Consider the following 17,277-nt stretch of genomic DNA (forward strand, 5'->3'; position numbering starts at 1 on the left):
GAGTTAGAAGAAAGGGTCGATACTCCCTGCTGGATTTCTTTCTGGTTTTGTGACTTTACCTCCAGAAAGTGCAGAAAGTGGGTTTTTGTTTGTTTGTTTTTGTTTGTTTGGTTTTTTTATTTAACCCCCATAATCCAGTGACACAGTCTTTATAACAACATTTTGCTCCTGTTTTCCAGGCTTGTTTTCAGATACAGATACAACTCAAGTTAAATGTACAAATACTGACCATTAAAGAAAAATTCTGATAGTACTTTTATTTTTTTAATGCAGATAAAGCTCAGTAGAACATGTTTTAATAAGAATGAAGTATATGTCTAGGGTAACAAACTGAAGCAGTTTCTTTAGAGAGAGAGTACTTGTCTCTTGAATTTAGAATGTATATTTTGATTTGAGACAGAAACACAATTTAAGATGAATAATTAAAACTGGTAAAATTTTTCCCCTTTGTTTAAAAATAAAATAATATAGTACAAAAATATATAAAAATTATATATAATATAGTAAAAATCTTAATGTTTCAGGATATATATTTTTTTTCCATGGGAAATAAGAATCTGATAGCTACAGGCTCTGGATGCTTAACTGAAGAACTTTGAGGCCCAAAAGAGGCTCTATTGACCCTACCTTGGGGGTACACAAAGGGCAATATACTTTCAGGTGTCACACAAAAAATCTGATGCAATAAGAATGAGAAAATAATACAGTATGCTTTGTATGATTATATAGTACTCGAGTATTCAAAACAAGCATTTCCTGTCCCTGAATTAGCTGTTACTCTTAGATTGACATCTTTAAGTATTTGAAATTATCTATTTATGCCATTAACTCAAGATAACACTACTTGGGGATAGAAAGAGGATACATAGGAAGAATTATATCCAGGTAAGAAGTTGGAGGGCTGTACAAATCATATTTTGACTTCAATTTGGTTGTATGCACGCACATCAAATATCATATTTATGGTAGCATGATTACCCTTTTAACTATCCCTATAATTTTTTTGCAGAGTTCATGCTCTTCCTTTCCTGAGGAAAGGAATGTATATGGGAACTGTTGATCATGGCCTGAACCTCTGATTGACCACCTGAGGCAAGAACTGAGTCAGCCATGGGAACACAGGTGAAGGCGATTCACCTGTGCTACCAGAAGGGGTGGAGCCTGGCTGCACCTCTCCTAGACCCCATTTAAGGGCTGACTGCCACTGAGGAAGGATCTCCTTCTGGAGATTGCTCCTTGTGGGGTTTACTGTGAGCCTATGATACTGGTGGGCACTTCTGTTTATTCTGATTATTTTTCTGCCATGATAATCTTCCTTAACCTAACCTCTGTACATTTATTGATTGTACGCCTACTGATTGTGGGGAATGCTATTCAACAGGTTTATGAACTGTTAAGACTTGACTCAGCCTCTCTTTATTATTTATTGATAGACAGATAAGAAAATCATATTCATCTATATCATAGAAGAAAAAGCCTTATCAATAAATGATATTGTTGCTATGAAAAGCGTACTGAGGAAATGTATTTTCTGCTAGCTATACATTAAAATGTTGCAAGGGTATGGGGAATTGAAACTGTCTTTATAATGGATCATAAATCTTAAAAGTGATTTGAATTCATGGATTAAATGTCAGCTTTGAAAGCTTTTGGTGATTTATATTAGTTCTTAGAAGAAAGTACATTTCCACTGCAGATCAAATTATTGCATTTTCATATTCTGTTTTAGTTATTTCCAGAAAAAACATTCTTCAAAAGTATAACCGGGGGATGCTTTTTCTCTGTTTGTGAGCTCTTGACAGCCAGTGTTGCATATGTAATTAATAAAATTGCGAAGATTAGTGGCAGAAAAGAGCTAGGGAGAGCACTCTGTGAATGATGTGCACCATATGCTGAAAGGAAGATAACGCTAGCTGAGTGAACCTATGGTTTTTTAGGTGCTGGTAAACAGAATTCAGAGCCCATCATGATTTAGTTAAAGAAAACGATAAGAGTCAGGTAGTAGGAATTCAAGGATTGTGGCAAAATTTTACAGCATTTGCAACAACAGTGATTTATCAGGAATATTTGTTAATTTGACGTGTATACTTAGAAATAGGGTAGAGAGAAGGCAGCTCCTCAGGCAAAGTGAGAAGTATCAACAGATAAATCACTAGTAAAAGCAATATAAGGGTCTTTTGGCTTTTATACAGACTTCAATCAGATTAGAATACACTTATTTAATATCAATCTCAAACATTTAATTGTAATTCCAGAGTTAAAAGTTGATATGCATTAAGTACCTCTATGATTGAAAGATTTTGATTGATAGACATGTTTGAAGGCTATTCAAACTATTTAGTATCTGGATTGTCCCTTTGGTATTAGCTTATTATCTCATCTCTGATGGCTTCAATCTGAGACTAAAAGATTGAGGCACTTTGAATGTGACAGGGTGAACCAATGTGTAATCAGTTAAATTCATTTTCTGCAGATGAAGAGAAGCAGAGATGAAATTAGTTATGATGCTAAATTTTACAGGGACAATGAACAGTGCCTATTTATTGTAGTTTACACTTAGTTTTATTGTACTTGTTGCTGTAGTAGCTAAGGAATTTTCTTTCAACAGATCTCTTGTACTGTAGTTATGGAAAAGAAGAAAAGGTAGGATAAAAAACCGTAGATTCCATAAATAAGTAAAGGAAGATTATCTATTAAATAAGAGTCAGCAAATCTACCCTAGAACATGAGTTTATAGGTGAAGATGCAGTCTCCCTCTTCCAAGAATCCAGTGTTTCAAGTTGCTTTCCACTATATTAACTGCTTCTGCTTTCCTTTTACATGAATAGCAGAATCTCTATTCTGACCTAGAAGAGCATTTTGTTTCCACAGTAGAGCCTGAAGTCTGGATTACAACAAAAATGTCAGCGTTACCTGAAGGCTACAGTTTAGACTGTGACCTGAGTTAATTACTATTTTCTGGTCATTTTCCAGAGGACTGGGAACTACATCACAGCTCTTACTCTTCTAGTGGTCTCTAGAGGAAGTCTAACAACTGCTAGAATTCCTGAGGGTGACAGTACTGGTGGTCTTTTACTTGAGGGTGCCATTTCTTTCCTATAGGATATAAACATTCCAAGAGGTGCTTCTAGAGTAGCAACCCAAGTAAGTTAATGCTGACAACTACATGTAGAGAAAAGAAAAATAGTGAAGTTCAAAGGCAAGTGAAAATACATATAAATTAGCCAGAATAGCTGAATCTATACAGTTTTTCTTTTTTTTGTGGAGCCTAGCCTTCATTTGGTTGCCACTGAATAGAACAGTCTTATTAAGCATCATGGAGACGTACACAGGCTAAAAGTATGTGGACTAAATAATCAACTTTGTTTTGTTGCCTTTATAGCGCTCAAAAACATACTCTGAGAAAGCCCAGAATGCAATGAGCGGTACCTCATCTGAGGAAGCTGGAAAGCGTAAAGACATGGAAGAACATCATGGAAATTAAAAGCTCTTTCATTCTATTATAAAGATCACTGTAGGATACTAAGGTGCAAAGCATTATTTGGAAGTTGAAGTCATGGGCTACAGTTGTGATACAGACTATAAAAACTCTGACTGTCTAGCAGATGGCTTTCTTAGGCACACAGGTGAACAGAAAAATCCCCAAGTTCATGAGCAGTAAATGAAAAAGATTCCCTATATGGTCAAAGTAGATTTATTTTGTCTATTCAGCATTTATTCAGAGTCTGAGCACTGACATGTGGTGCCTTGTTAATTGGCAGTTATTGTACCACACACAGAGCTGCTAGAGAAAATAAATAACAGAAACTGAATTAATCCACTGTGACAATGTATTCCAGAGGTACGTAGAAGCAGCAGTGGAACATCTAAAATAATATTTTAATAATATAACTTCATACTTACATGGCTGCATTAAAAGACAGTTATTTTCCCCTTGAAAAAGAAATGAAATTTGGAAACTGGATTCAAGTTATTCTTAAGGCAAACTTAACCTGGATATTGATATTCTCAAATGTTGCTGGAACAGCCTACATGAGGAAAAATATATTAAAGATTATTGAGCTATGCTGTAGTCAGAAGGCAGGGTGGAAGAGTGGGAAGGAAATAACTTGATTCTGATTGAAAGAATTCTGATTCTGATTGAAGACAGGAGTTTTGGTGAATAGCTTTTTTAAAACCCCATGATAGCCCAAAAAAAAACAAAAACCAAAACAAAACACTTCATGTATAAAAGAGATCATTTAAGTGAGATGAGTGTTAGTTACAGCTATTTTAGGCTGAACTAATGCATTCCTGAGTTTTTAAAGCAAAACAGGACTGCTGTTGACATGTCACTTTTTAAAGGCACAGGAATGTGAAAGAGCTTTAACATCTGCCTCAGTGTGAAAGGCTTAGGATTATGCTGTTTGTGAGTACTTGTTTGCTTTCTTCATTGTGTGAGAGCCAAATGTTTTCTTTTTACTTGAGTATTACTCTGAGTGATATGACTGCAGGAGGTACAGGAATGTGTAGTTATTTGTGAGTGATGTACAACTGACCTTACCTCAGGAAGAACATGTTTTTCCCTGCCAGTACTCACATACTGGAGACTCATGAACATGGCATGTGCCTCTCATGTAAATCTATGAGGTCACTTGATTTGATCCAAACTGACCATTCAGTAGTTCATGTGGGGTATTGGTGGTTCTCTAAGATAAGTTCTGAGGAGAAAAATAGATTTGTAGGTGGATAATCTACTCCATTATCTTTCATATCAGTTTGATTATATAACTTTTTATTCAAAGAATCATTAAGGTTGGAGAAAGCCTCTAAGATCATCTAGTCCAGCCATCAAACCATCACAATCATGTCTACTAAATCACGTCCCTCAGTGCCTCTTATACCTTTTTCTTGAAAACCTCCCAGATCAGTGACTCTACCACTTCATTAGGCAACCTGTTCCAATGCATTACTTCTCTTTCAGAGAATAATTTTTTCCTAATATCCAAACTGAACCTCCCCTGGTGCAACTTAAGGCCATTACCTCTTTGCATATCATAATTACCTGAATGAAGAGGTTGTTTACACCTCACTACAACCTCTTCTCAGGCAGTTGTAGAGATCGATGAAGTCTCCTTTGAGCATCCCTTTCTCCAGACTAAACAATCCAACTTCCCTCAACCACTTTCCATAAGACTTGTTTGTGAAAGTCTGAATAGACTGCATCTGTAGTATTTCACTGAGCAGATTACCTGCTAATAGGAAATCAGTTTGGTCAAGCAGGACCCAGCTTTTATGAGTCAGTGCTGGCTAGGCCTGAACCCTGAAGTGCTCTGCACATGTTGTATGATTGCTCTCAAGATGATCTGCTCTATGACCTTCCCCAAAGCAAGGTCAGGTTGATATGTCTGTACCTCTCTGGATCTTCCATTCTTATAGATGGGCATCACACTGGCAAGTTCTTTGTCATCTGGGACCTCACTGGTTGACCAGAACTGGCTGATAAATGATGAAAAGCAGCTTGGCAATCAATTCCACCAGCTCCCTTCAAGCTCTCAGTGGATTCTATCTGGTCCCATGAACTTGACTCAGTCTGAGTAGAGCAGCAGGTTGCTAACTGTTTCCATCTGAATCATGGAGGTTTAATTTTGTTCCACATTCCTGTCTTCTATCTTAGGAAACTGAGTACTTTGAGGGTAACTGGTCTATTAAATACAGAAATAAAGAAGGCATTGAGAACCTCAACCTTTTCATTGTGCTCAGTGATAACGTTCCCTGCCACATCTAATTAAGGTGAGAGTTTCTTCTTGGTCCCCCTTTTACCATATTATATATGTAAAACCTTTTACCATGCTATATAACTCTTTTTTTTTTTTTTTCCCTCTTCTGAAGTCTCAGCAAAATCTTCCTGTTCAGTCATCTCCCTACAGTCTCCCCTCACAAAACAAAGGACAGCCTTTTCCTGTGCTTTTAAGATTTTCTTCTTAAGGAATTTCCATCCTTTCTGGACTCTTCCAGCACTGAATTCCAATGGATTTTTCCCAGTTGATATCCTAAACAGTTTAAGGACAGGTAGAAGTTTTGCTGACCCCCACCTATGGTGCAAACAAAGACAATGACAGTCTTTTTCCTGAAGTACATGTATTATAGAACAGGACGATAAAAGGAGAATTAATTCACCCCTTCTGACAACAGCTCAGAAGAAGGGCAAACTCAAAGAGATGCAGCTCAGCTTCTAACGCTTAAATGGGAGAAAGGAGGGGATGGATCCTGACTCTACTCCTCCTGCAGGTGCATTACTTGCACCTGAGCTCCCTGAGCTAGCCAAATCTGGTGCTCAACCAGTGGTTAAGGCTGTGACCTGGCAGTTCTAGGGCGTTCTCCCCTTTTGATTTCTGGAAGGTTGAAAACTTTACTATTTTATGGTTGCTATGCCCAAGTTAGCTTCTGGGGATGACATTTCTAACCAGTCCTCTATATGTGGAAAGCAGGTCTAGCCATGTGCTTTCCCAGGTAGGTTCTCTTTTGAGTTGTTTGAGGATGTCTTTTTTTTTTTTTTTTTTTTTTTTGTTCTTATATTTTGGGAAAAATAATTATACTTAATACAAAGAATTAGAGTCAGAATTTGGTGTGAAAAGCAATAGAATGATGATATGGGAGTAGATAATTCAATTAAATATCAAGCTTTTGTGTGGTCTATCTCTTTGCCTGTTTCCTAATCTGTATTCCTGACACTTGAAGTAAAATATGGAACAAACCTGCTTCATGTCTCACCTTTTAAACATTAAAAGTGTCAGTTTAGATCACTGTTGCCTTCTTCCACTGCTGTTTGAAATGTTTGCTTACACTACATATAAGGCTGAGGATCTCTGGGGATACAAATGCCTTTTTTGGGGATTATAACTTATTATTTGTACAGACTATAAGCCTAAAAAGCATCTCAAGCTTAGATGTACTGGATGGGGTGAACAGCTTGATAGCCTGTTTTCACAACTACATTAATCTTAACTGATTTGGTTCATTGCGATCTCCCATTTGTGCTTATATTGACTTTTGAGATAATCAAATACATTACTTCACAAATTCCAAAAACCTTTGGGACAGAGTAATGAATGGATGATTGACTAAACCGCAGTCAATAGGCTATTATAATTTCCCTTAATACAGCAATATTGAAGAGTTCTACTTCATGTGAAAGATTACTGTGACTAAACAATAATTGTACCAATTAAAAAAAAAAAAAAAGGAAAGAGTATCTCACAATAAGGAGATGATATGAAAAATTATACATGTGAAAAGAGTAGAGAAGTAGTTTACACAGTCAGCTTAAGTTAAAACATGGTTTACTTTGTCATCCAAATGTAACACTGAATTTGTTGCCACATATTGGGGATGGGTGAACTCGTCTTGACCGATTTTAGTTTCTGCCAAACATTGTGCACTCAGAAGCTTATTTTTGAGACCAGTATTGCTGTATTAACACTTCAGTTAATGTACCCTATGACAGAGAGTAGAAGGGAGGATGATATATCTAACAAGGACAGTAGTCCTGAGGAATAGCTTCTCTGTAAAATTTATTTCCAAATAACCCTCACTGACCCATTACTTATAACATCATCAGACTTTTCAGCATGTTTCAAAAAGCTCTGAGACTCTTGACAGAGAAAAAAAAAAAAAACAACAAACCTGTTATGGTCCACCACAACAATACGAAAAACTGTTAGTACAGCTATTGTAGATGTAGAAAATTAGGTTCCATTTTGGGAAGATTCTCATTTTGTAAGAATGCTGAGTAGTCACAGAAAAATGATAGATGAAATGGAGGATGTTATTAAGGGCTTTCCACATACAGAGAAACTTCTTAAAAGAAGGTAGTTATTGATTTTGTGATTACTGGGGAGCATTCAAGCTGACTTCTGTGAATGTGGTCAGATAGATGAGTGTCTATATGCCATTAGTTTTACTTGTCACTAATTGAGTTTGTAATTAATGGAAGGCTGCTTTTTTTTGGACCTGATCTGTAAAGGATTGCATGGGAACATTGTCTTGCTCCAATTTATAGGAGGGAGAGGAGGTTCTTTTATTATCTATATACCTGGCGTGAGATTAAGAAGCAACGGTTCAAATGTTGGTCTGACCAGTTTATTACAAATCTTAATCAGGGGAAATGGGGAAGGGGAGAATGGACACTATTATGAGTTAGGGTAATGGGGAAGGGAAGGAGGGCGACAGAAAAGATAGGAAAGAAGAGGCAAGGAGTCTTTATAGGCAGCAAGAGGGACATAGTCACCACCATAAATCCCGCGAGGTTCGTAGTTCAGTCTTTGATCTTCAGTAGCGGTGGGTCGTCAGGCAGAGTTGTCCTGTTGACGACGACGAAGGACGAAGACGACCATGGTGATGATGGCCCTTTTTCAATGCTTCAAAGTGGTTGAGTCAGCTGTCTTTGGAGTGACAGCTCAAATCCAAAGTGGTCGAGTCAGCTCTCCTTTGAGTGACAGCTCAAACCCAAGGTGGTTGAGTCAGTTCTCTTTGCAGTGGCAGCTTCTAGCTCTGGGATCTCAGCAGGAACCTCCTTTGTTCTCATCTTTCTGGCCTTGCCAGCAGATAAGAAGAAGCAGGGAGGTACTAACTTGTATCTTGCCTTTGCAGGATACAATGGTATCATCTCCCAGCCTCCCATAGCAAACAGGAGTTACTTGGTCACAGGCTAGGTCTTCCACCAGTAAACAGTCCTGAGCACTATCTTCCGAAGGCAAACAGCTCCAATGATGTAAAGTTGTCCACACAGCGATGTTGATTGCTACACAACATCCATCACTTGCCTCCTCAACAAAATACCTAAGAAAGCAAGTTTTGAGCCAAAAAAAAAAAAAGCAAAGAAGGATTCTCACAAACATAATGTGAAAGTTTAGTTTTCATCTGATAAGGCAAAAGCAAAATATTTATAAATTACATAGTTATGAGTGTGTGGGAATATTCGGGTGTTCTGTTTGGTTGTTGTTTCTTAAATGGTGAATTTTATACATAGCTGATGCAACATAGATAGTTGCAGAAGCAGGTGCATCTTCAAATAACTTATGAATGCAATCAGTTATGCAAGCTGATGAGGAGGAACTGAAGAGCTCTAGAAGCAAAGGAGCGAACAGCAGGTGAACAGGGCAGCACATCCCACTGCACAGCATGTCCTCTCCCTGGGCATGTCTGTGAGCACCTTGGAAAGTGGTCCCAGCGCTGGAAGGATGGAAGTTGTGTTGCGCTGTGACATGCAAGATGAATGACAAGCACTGAGCTGGAAGCAGTGGGTCTTCCATTAGTGGATACGTTGCTTCCGACTCATGATGGATGTCTTCAAGCTATAAATCAAAATGGTACAGAAAAAAAGCTGAGGAAGGATAATTTACAAGATCGTATTAGGAAACAGAACCAAGGGATGTGTTAAATTAAGCCAGTATCAGCAAACAAATGTATCAAGGCTCGGTCAGCTATTTGGCATCTCTTTTCTCTCACCATGAGGTAAATGACTAGATAGTGACAAAAGACTTCAATGAAGTATTTTCTAAGATAATTTTGCTAGTGTAGAAAGAGAGGAGAAAGGGCCAAATTCTTCAGTGTTTAAATTTAGTCTAATGTTAAACAGATGTCCATAATGTAGAATTTGACTGAACTTATAGAATATTAGATAGCAAATGATGATAGTTAACTTTTGTGTGATATCTGTGCATTTTAATTATAAAGCAAACTCTTTAGGAAGTAGCTGCAGAAATTGTTTCAGTATGACTATCAAATTTCCTTATGAGGAAAGCCCTAATTTTCAGGGTTTGAGCATGAATACAATTCATAATAGCACTGAAGAAATTACAGTAGCTACCTTCAGAGGATAATGCATTCTTCAAGCACCGTCAAGACAGGCTGCTTCTGAGAGGTTAAGGACCTAGGCTTCCATTTGCTATTGAGGAAATTTAGGGATAAGTCATATCCATTCAATCAATGGATACCAATATGTGGAAAAACTTTCTTAAGTAGGTTTTATTTGGGAAAAGGATTCACCATAAGAGGTAGTTACAGCTAGGCAAATTCGCACTGGAATTAACTGACAACATTTTAACGGTGAAAATAACTGAGTACTGGGTGCAAGGAGTAAAGGGTGGATGGGAAGTATGTCTTTCCTTACTGTCTCTAGTTCAACTTCTAAGATTATACTTAGATCAAGTAAAATTTTATAGTATGTGCATTCTAAGTGAAACATATGTAGACTACTTTGAAAATAATGCCATTTATTTCCATGGAGACTGCAAAGATACAAAGAGCATAATAACCCTAGTTGATAAATTCTCAGCTATGAAACTTTTCAACACACTCACCACTGTTAGTCCATTTGTGTGGTTGAGCTGATCAAGATGCTCTTCCTTTCATGGCATGACAACTGTGCATAGCCAAGAAAAAAAGTGGCTTGTCTTGCATATTGCTGTTGTCACTGTTGAAATGTGCCACCCATCACTTCACTGTGCTGACGTCTACTGCTACATCGCCATAAATATTCAGCAAGTGGCAATGAATGTCAACATGAGCATTTCTTTCAGCAAGAAAGAATTCAATACCATACCTTTCTACTCACTTCCATGTCAGATACTATTTTGTCAGACTGCCCTTCTGTTGCCATCTGTTGCATAGCAACTAAATGTAACAAAATATTGATGGGGTGGTTCAAACTTTACTGCCCTATAATCAATGTCCATCTCTGACGCTGTGGGCCCAAATAATAAAATAGGAGTCATTAATTTTGGAGCAGTCCTTGAAAAATCCTGAGATATAAAGGAAATTGTAGCAGACGATTCAACAGCATTCTCTGGCCCTGAACTCTGTATCAGGTCTTAAAGTCTATGAATTCTGAATTGATCACAACTGTTTTTGTGTTCATTGACTTTTCCTGTGCCTTCACAGAAATCTCCAATGGATTATGTAACATTTCTTTCTTCCTTGAAACTCAGAATCAGTATGGGCCTGCTGTTCAGACTCTGGTCCTCTAGTCCTAAGTGCAGAATCAAGCTCTTGATCTTGTTGAACTGTATGCTGCTTGACGACTGCCCTGCTGTCTAGGCTGTCAAGATTCTCTGCAGTATTTTCACAGTTAAAACAAACTCTGCAAACTAATGCTTTCACTGTTAAAAATAACCTAGTGTATGCTCCTGCCTCAGACAAAGAATGGTGGAAAAACTGCAGAAGTCCAGGAGAAGCATCCCATGTGAATTAGATTCATGTAGTTTTGAGGTAGGGAAACAAAGAACTGGGGGCTATGGTGTGGACTCAATCTTGTGAATGGTCATTGCAAGTTCTTGACTGGAGCATCCAAGGGCTGGATACCTCTAAAAGTTTGTAATAACTGCTCTTATGGTTTCTCTGAGGGATTTTAGAATGTTTTGCAGAACTTCTTGCTTGCCTTTTAGTATGACAAAGCTGCAAGGAGGCTGTGAACGGTTCCTATTATCAAATTGTATAGTGTGCTTGTTATAGTAATGGAAATAGCTCTGGAAATGCACTCAGCAGTGGAGTATAAATGACTGTGTGAGAATGAGTTAATCAGCTGTCTTTGTTAAATGTTTTTCTGTGTGTGGGAGGCCTTGGCAGTTAATGCACTTTATTCTGATTTGCAGCTACTGTCATCATTGTTGTGTGTGATTGATATGTCTGCCTTCAGAGATTTAGAATTTGACACTGACACTAATAAACAGTTTAAAGTCACTGGTAATTTCAGAAAAGACTCCAGAAATTGTGGAGGACAATTTTTTTTTTTTTCCAAATTGCAGGTTTGTATCCTGGGAAGGGTGGAGTGAAATGGCTTGCATTTTCTTTTGGCATACAGGTATTATGAAAAGGCCTGCACTTTGAGTAGAAATTAGTAGAAGCAAAATAAATTCCTTTCCCTTCACTGCCAGTCCTCCAAGGTCTTGGATTTCTCAGGGCCAGTTTTACTAGTAATGACTGAGATGAAGGTGGTGTTCAGTACCTCAGCCTTTTTCTTGCCCTATGTCACCAGGGCATTTATGGTGTTCAGCAGCCAGTTTGTTTTCCCTCATTTTCCTTTTACTTCCTTAACCCATACATGTCACCAAGTCTTTTCTGTAGTGAAAATTCTTTTTTGCTTATGCATATGTTCCAAGATATTTTTAAACTATTCATGCTTTATGGACACATTTTAATATGGACACTTCATAAATGTACAGGTTCTCAAATATTGTTTCTAATAGCATTAAAAATATGCTTATGCTATCCATTCTGAAACTTAATAATGAATGCACAGTCTTTGGTACTGAGAAATACCAGATTTTAAAAATATCTTCTCTGGCTTTACTTTAATCTACACTGGAATATCACAATATGCATTACTATTGTATGTTCACTTATATATGCTATAATGCAGAGTTGTTGTATTGTACATGATTCTTTGTATGTGCTGGTATTCTGTTCCTCTCTAATACACATTCTAGAAAGAAATACATTATTTGAGTTGTATCTCAGGCTTTTTGACTGATTGCCACAAAAGCTATTAGATTTTAATATATCAAAGCTTTTTTTTTGCATTAGTTCATTTTGGGCTTGTCAACATTTTTGATTGGGTGATACAGAAGAATACTATTATTATATTTTAACGCAGATAAATATCCCTTTGGTTAGATATTTCAGTATATTCAAATTTAGGAGGTCGAGCAATTATTTTGACTGTAACAAAGCTTTGAATCTTCACTGATGCTTCAGGAGTTCAGGTAGACACTGATGATACGTAATAGTGTAGCACCAGAATGGTTCTCAGTGCAATGGATAAAGGAGCTCAAAAACACTCTGGGAACTAGTTCTGGCCTAAATTTGAAGTATCCTATCATGTAATCTCATAACTATATCCTAAATACTAACTTAAATGTAATAATGTATCAACTTTTTTGTCCTGTCTCTGCAGAAGGTACCTATATAACATTATGAAAATAATTGAGGACATTCATTTATAAATTTAATTTTCATCATATTTGGATATGTTTCCATACAATCACTGAGTTAGGGTAAAAGGAAGATACTATTGAAATACTGTTGACATAAATATTTATATTCCTGAAGGCTGTTTTACAAATGACCTTTACTAGGTGTAGGTGAAGTCTAACATTTTCTATTATTTCAAAGATGTTTAATTTTGTATATCATCTGTCTATTAATATGCCTGAAGATGACACTTTCTTAATTTAAAAGATTACAAAAAGAATTTCCTCACAGCTGCTCAATCTTTAAAATAATATCCATTGTTCTGTCTTGCATGTAGCTAATATGTTAAGGATTTTTATGTACATATGGGAATAGAATCTAGAAATTAAGATATCTAGAATAATCATTACAACATTGGGCTATAATCTAAAACAAACTGCCCCAGGTACCTGCAGCTGAGACTTAATGAATTCTGGCTCAAAATATATGATTAAGAAAACCTAACAGTTTAACTTTCATAAAATGGAGTTTTCATCAATTGCTATTAAAGATGGCCAATACCTGTGTGTGTTCATAGGGAATGGAGGGCCCTCCCTTACTGTTATTATCATTATTTTAAATTTTGATTATTAACATCATGTGAAGAAAGAACTTCTTAGACCTTGATACCTGATATTTTATGTAATTTTTGGTAGAAGAAAATGAATTTAACGATCTACTTTGTCTACTTTTCCTTCAAACTAAGCTGAATAAAAACATGATTTGTCAGGGAAATGTCACAACTATTCAGCAAATCTCTTCTCAGACATGATTACTAGAACCTGTAATACCAAATGGAATTCATAACTCCCTCAGTGTTATGAAAGATTTCTTTTTGCACTGCACCACTATTCTCATGAGAATGAATCCATTTTAGAATCCACAGATTATTATTATTATTTTTTGCTTTATCTACCTGAAAGGAAAATGATTGTAAAATCGGAGCTTTCCAAGGGCAGTTGCAATATTCTAATATATATGTTTTCATTAGTCTGTTTGAGATTAAAGGGAGGAAGAAATGGGAAATGAGCAATAATTTGTTGGTGTGCTACAGAGCTCATAAAACAATAATCTCTGAATAGTCTTTACTATGCTTTTTTAATATGGCTCTGATAAAGTAATTGCAGTTGCTTATCTAGAGGTTATTGTGATCTATTATGTGTAATCTTGGAGAATATGCTTAGCACGGTTTCATTGAGGAAAGTCTGCTTGAAGGAAGAAGCTTATTTATGTGGCATTTAAGAGGGAGATGAAATGATGACCTCCCACTGCCTGAAATTTTAAGACTGTCTCTTCAAGTTCTTGCATCTATTGACAATGTATGAGAACTTTTGCATCTCTTTCCTCCCAAATTAGCCATTAATATAGTTCATTAAACATAATCCAATATCTTTTCTGCATCTCCCTCTCTCTAGTCTGTGATTTTGCTTTTCCTAGTATTTGATGACGACTGCTGTGGCAGCTTTTGTCCACTACTTTTTCTTATAGCTGTGAAAAGCTGTAAGAATATCTCTTATAGCTATGAAAAGAGGTTTTCAGAGGACTTATCCTGTCAGACTTCATTTCTTCTAACTGATTTTGTGTTATTTCAAGGGAATAACTCAATCCTAATTGTGGTGATTGATCTCCATGAATTTCCTGTGGAGTGTGAGGAAACAGAATGAGTGACGACAAAATAAGTAAAGCTTTTTTTTTTTTTTTTTTTTTTTTCCAGTAGAGGCACTTCATAACTTCATGACATCAACTGCCATCTGAAACACAGATGAACACCAGGACTTACACAGTGTTTATTATAATTATACACACGAATACAAGATACATATATTTGTCTGATTGTAATATTCTATATGCGTGGAGGTTTCTTGCTCAATGAAGACAAAATGGAAGGATAAAATTGGTGCCTACTAACATACCCTGCTTTGTAGGAACTTCAAGATATCTTAAAAGTTCAGTTGTTCTGTTGAAATGTCAAGGACTCAACAAATAGCAAAAACTCTTTTCTGATAGATAGCTTTTGTTGTCATTCTTTTAAGTTTGCTTTTGGTATTATTTTAGTGGAATAGTCCATGCAGCGGTCTTTGAAAAGGTGTCTCGGGTATTTTCTTTGTACTAATGTCTTTCCATAAGTGTCCATTGAATAGTGACAATATCAAAGAAATACTGTGTTTCAATCAGTAGACACAAATTTGCTTTATAAGTAACAACAAAAGTGACATATGTCTAATTTTTCTTGCTATAAAATCATTAAGAAGTACCTATGTTTTCTGACTGACAACATTTATATCATTAAGACAAACAAAACAGGGCTTTTACTGTTCCATTCTGATGTGATTTTGGCCAGGAAATATATGAGAGACTTTAAAAAATGTACTCATTTGCTTGAATAAAAGCTTTTACCTTTTGAAGTGTTCTATAATATGACAAACTACTGTGGTTTTGATGAAATTGAGAACTCCTTTGGAATGTGGGGATCTAGCAGTACAATCCAACAGACAAAGTAATGTGTGTTGCTGCTTTAATTTTAATGTGAGCACTGTTCTATATTAAAGGTGTCTTGTTTTTTTTCATGACATCTATGATGCAATTCACTGCAAAAAAAACAACACCTGAATATATTTTTATATAACACAAAGCATATAGTAGGGAAAGTATAATTAAAATGATTAAGAAAAATTTGCACTTATGAACCCAATTTTGAGTCCAATTAGGTCAGAGCAATTTGAAATCTGGAAGCAGATAAAAGAGGATAAGGCCATTAAAGTCTGTGGAAAGATCCCTTTGACTTCACTGGACTTTGCTGATGTACCAAGTGCACTGAAAAAGATCAAAAGATCAATAAAAACAGTGAATTGTACCAGGATCTCTTAAGTATTTTACTTCAATTAAGATACTTACTTAGCATCTCTTGTAATGAATAGCATTTGCAGCATCACTGACTTACAGGTTGTCCATTCTTACTGATTAAGTAGTACTATATTAACCAGTTGATTTATCATCATAAAAAACGAAGTATGAATAATCAGTTATAAAAGTTCCTATCTAAAGTATTTGAAAATACTAAGACTGCCAATTTTTCTCTACAGGAGATGAACAAAATCAATGTTCTGTATTTTCTGTACAGTAACCTTTTTTATCTATTGGAATAACTTAAGATCCTAATGTCTTTTTTCTCTGCTTAGTTAGCAGCATAGGAAAGGCAGGCTAGTCATGGTTCCATTCTTCCAAGGAAAGGCTGATGCTAAAATAGAAATGATGCTAAAATAAGCCATTTTTCTCTTTAATTTGTATAATTACTTGTTTGTGTGTGTGTGTGTGTGTGTGTTCAAATTACAGACCAATTCTTTGGAAATGACTCTCTAAGAACGTATGGGAGTTTATACTCCTTACTCACAAACCTGAATTTTAATAGTATATGGATTTGGCAAGTCTTGATTTAAGTTTCTTCCACACTTCTCTGCCAATGCATTTCAGCCCTGACTTTTAACATTGCCAGTTTTCCTATCTAGGTCTACTTAGAAACTGAGACTGCCAATTAAATTATAACTTAATAAAATGATCATAATTTGAAGCACATTCAAGAAAAACAGTTTCAGTAATGGTCTGTTCAATAAAGATGGCGTGAGTGAATTTTTTAGTTTACAACCATGAAAAGGCACCCAACCCAGTGCAATTGTATGGAATGCAGCAGGGTTATTGCAAAACAAATCTGTTTTTCTGTGAACTGAACTTTTTGGGGATATTTATGCACTGTTTTCCTTTACTGTGGCAAGTATGCAATAGTAAACGTATGCCTTACTTGTGGGTCATCTTTGCAATCTTTTTCATTTTTTTTCACTTCACAATTTGCAAAATTTTACATAATGGACTACCTTACAGTTGATAGCAAAAAGAGACTTCAAAGACAACACTTAAAGGAATCTCTCTATAATACAAAAATTTCTGCTTACTTACAAAGATTTTGACTAGATGTTTTGGTAATGTGGGAATAGGAACTATAGAAGGTCATGCAGTAATCAATACACCACAAGCAGATCCCAGTACTGCAATTAACAGCTTTATTGCAGAAATCAAATAAAGACTATCTGTTCATTCAAGCAACCAGCTCTAGACAACCACTACAGAGATGATGCTTGAGATTTACACAGTGTTAAAATGAGAAGAAAGCGAGTGAAAACGCTGGGGTCTTTTCAACATATTATTAGGCAACTCACTAGTCAGATCATATTCAACCTAGATTAAAGGAATCAATGATACATTTAATTAGAAGGTTATTGCTTTTGTGAGAGA

General features: G+C 36.1%; 1 long non-coding RNA gene across 1 annotated transcript; it reads left to right on the forward strand.

The window, feature by feature from the left end:
• Window positions 1–1,031: 1,031 nt before the first annotated feature.
• LOC128085192 (uncharacterized) lies at window positions 1,032–16,789 on the forward strand. Its single transcript, XR_008208829.1, has 3 exons — window positions 1,032–1,267; window positions 11,787–11,842; window positions 14,705–16,789. It is a non-coding gene; the product is annotated as an uncharacterized LOC128085192 (long non-coding RNA).
• Window positions 16,790–17,277: the final 488 nt, after the last annotated feature.

The sequence above is a fragment of the Tympanuchus pallidicinctus genome, unplaced genomic scaffold (assembly GCF_026119805.1).
Source record: "Tympanuchus pallidicinctus isolate F22 unplaced genomic scaffold, pur_lepc_1.0 scaffold3, whole genome shotgun sequence".
In the NCBI taxonomy this organism is placed as follows: domain Eukaryota; kingdom Metazoa; phylum Chordata; class Aves; order Galliformes; family Phasianidae; genus Tympanuchus; species Tympanuchus pallidicinctus.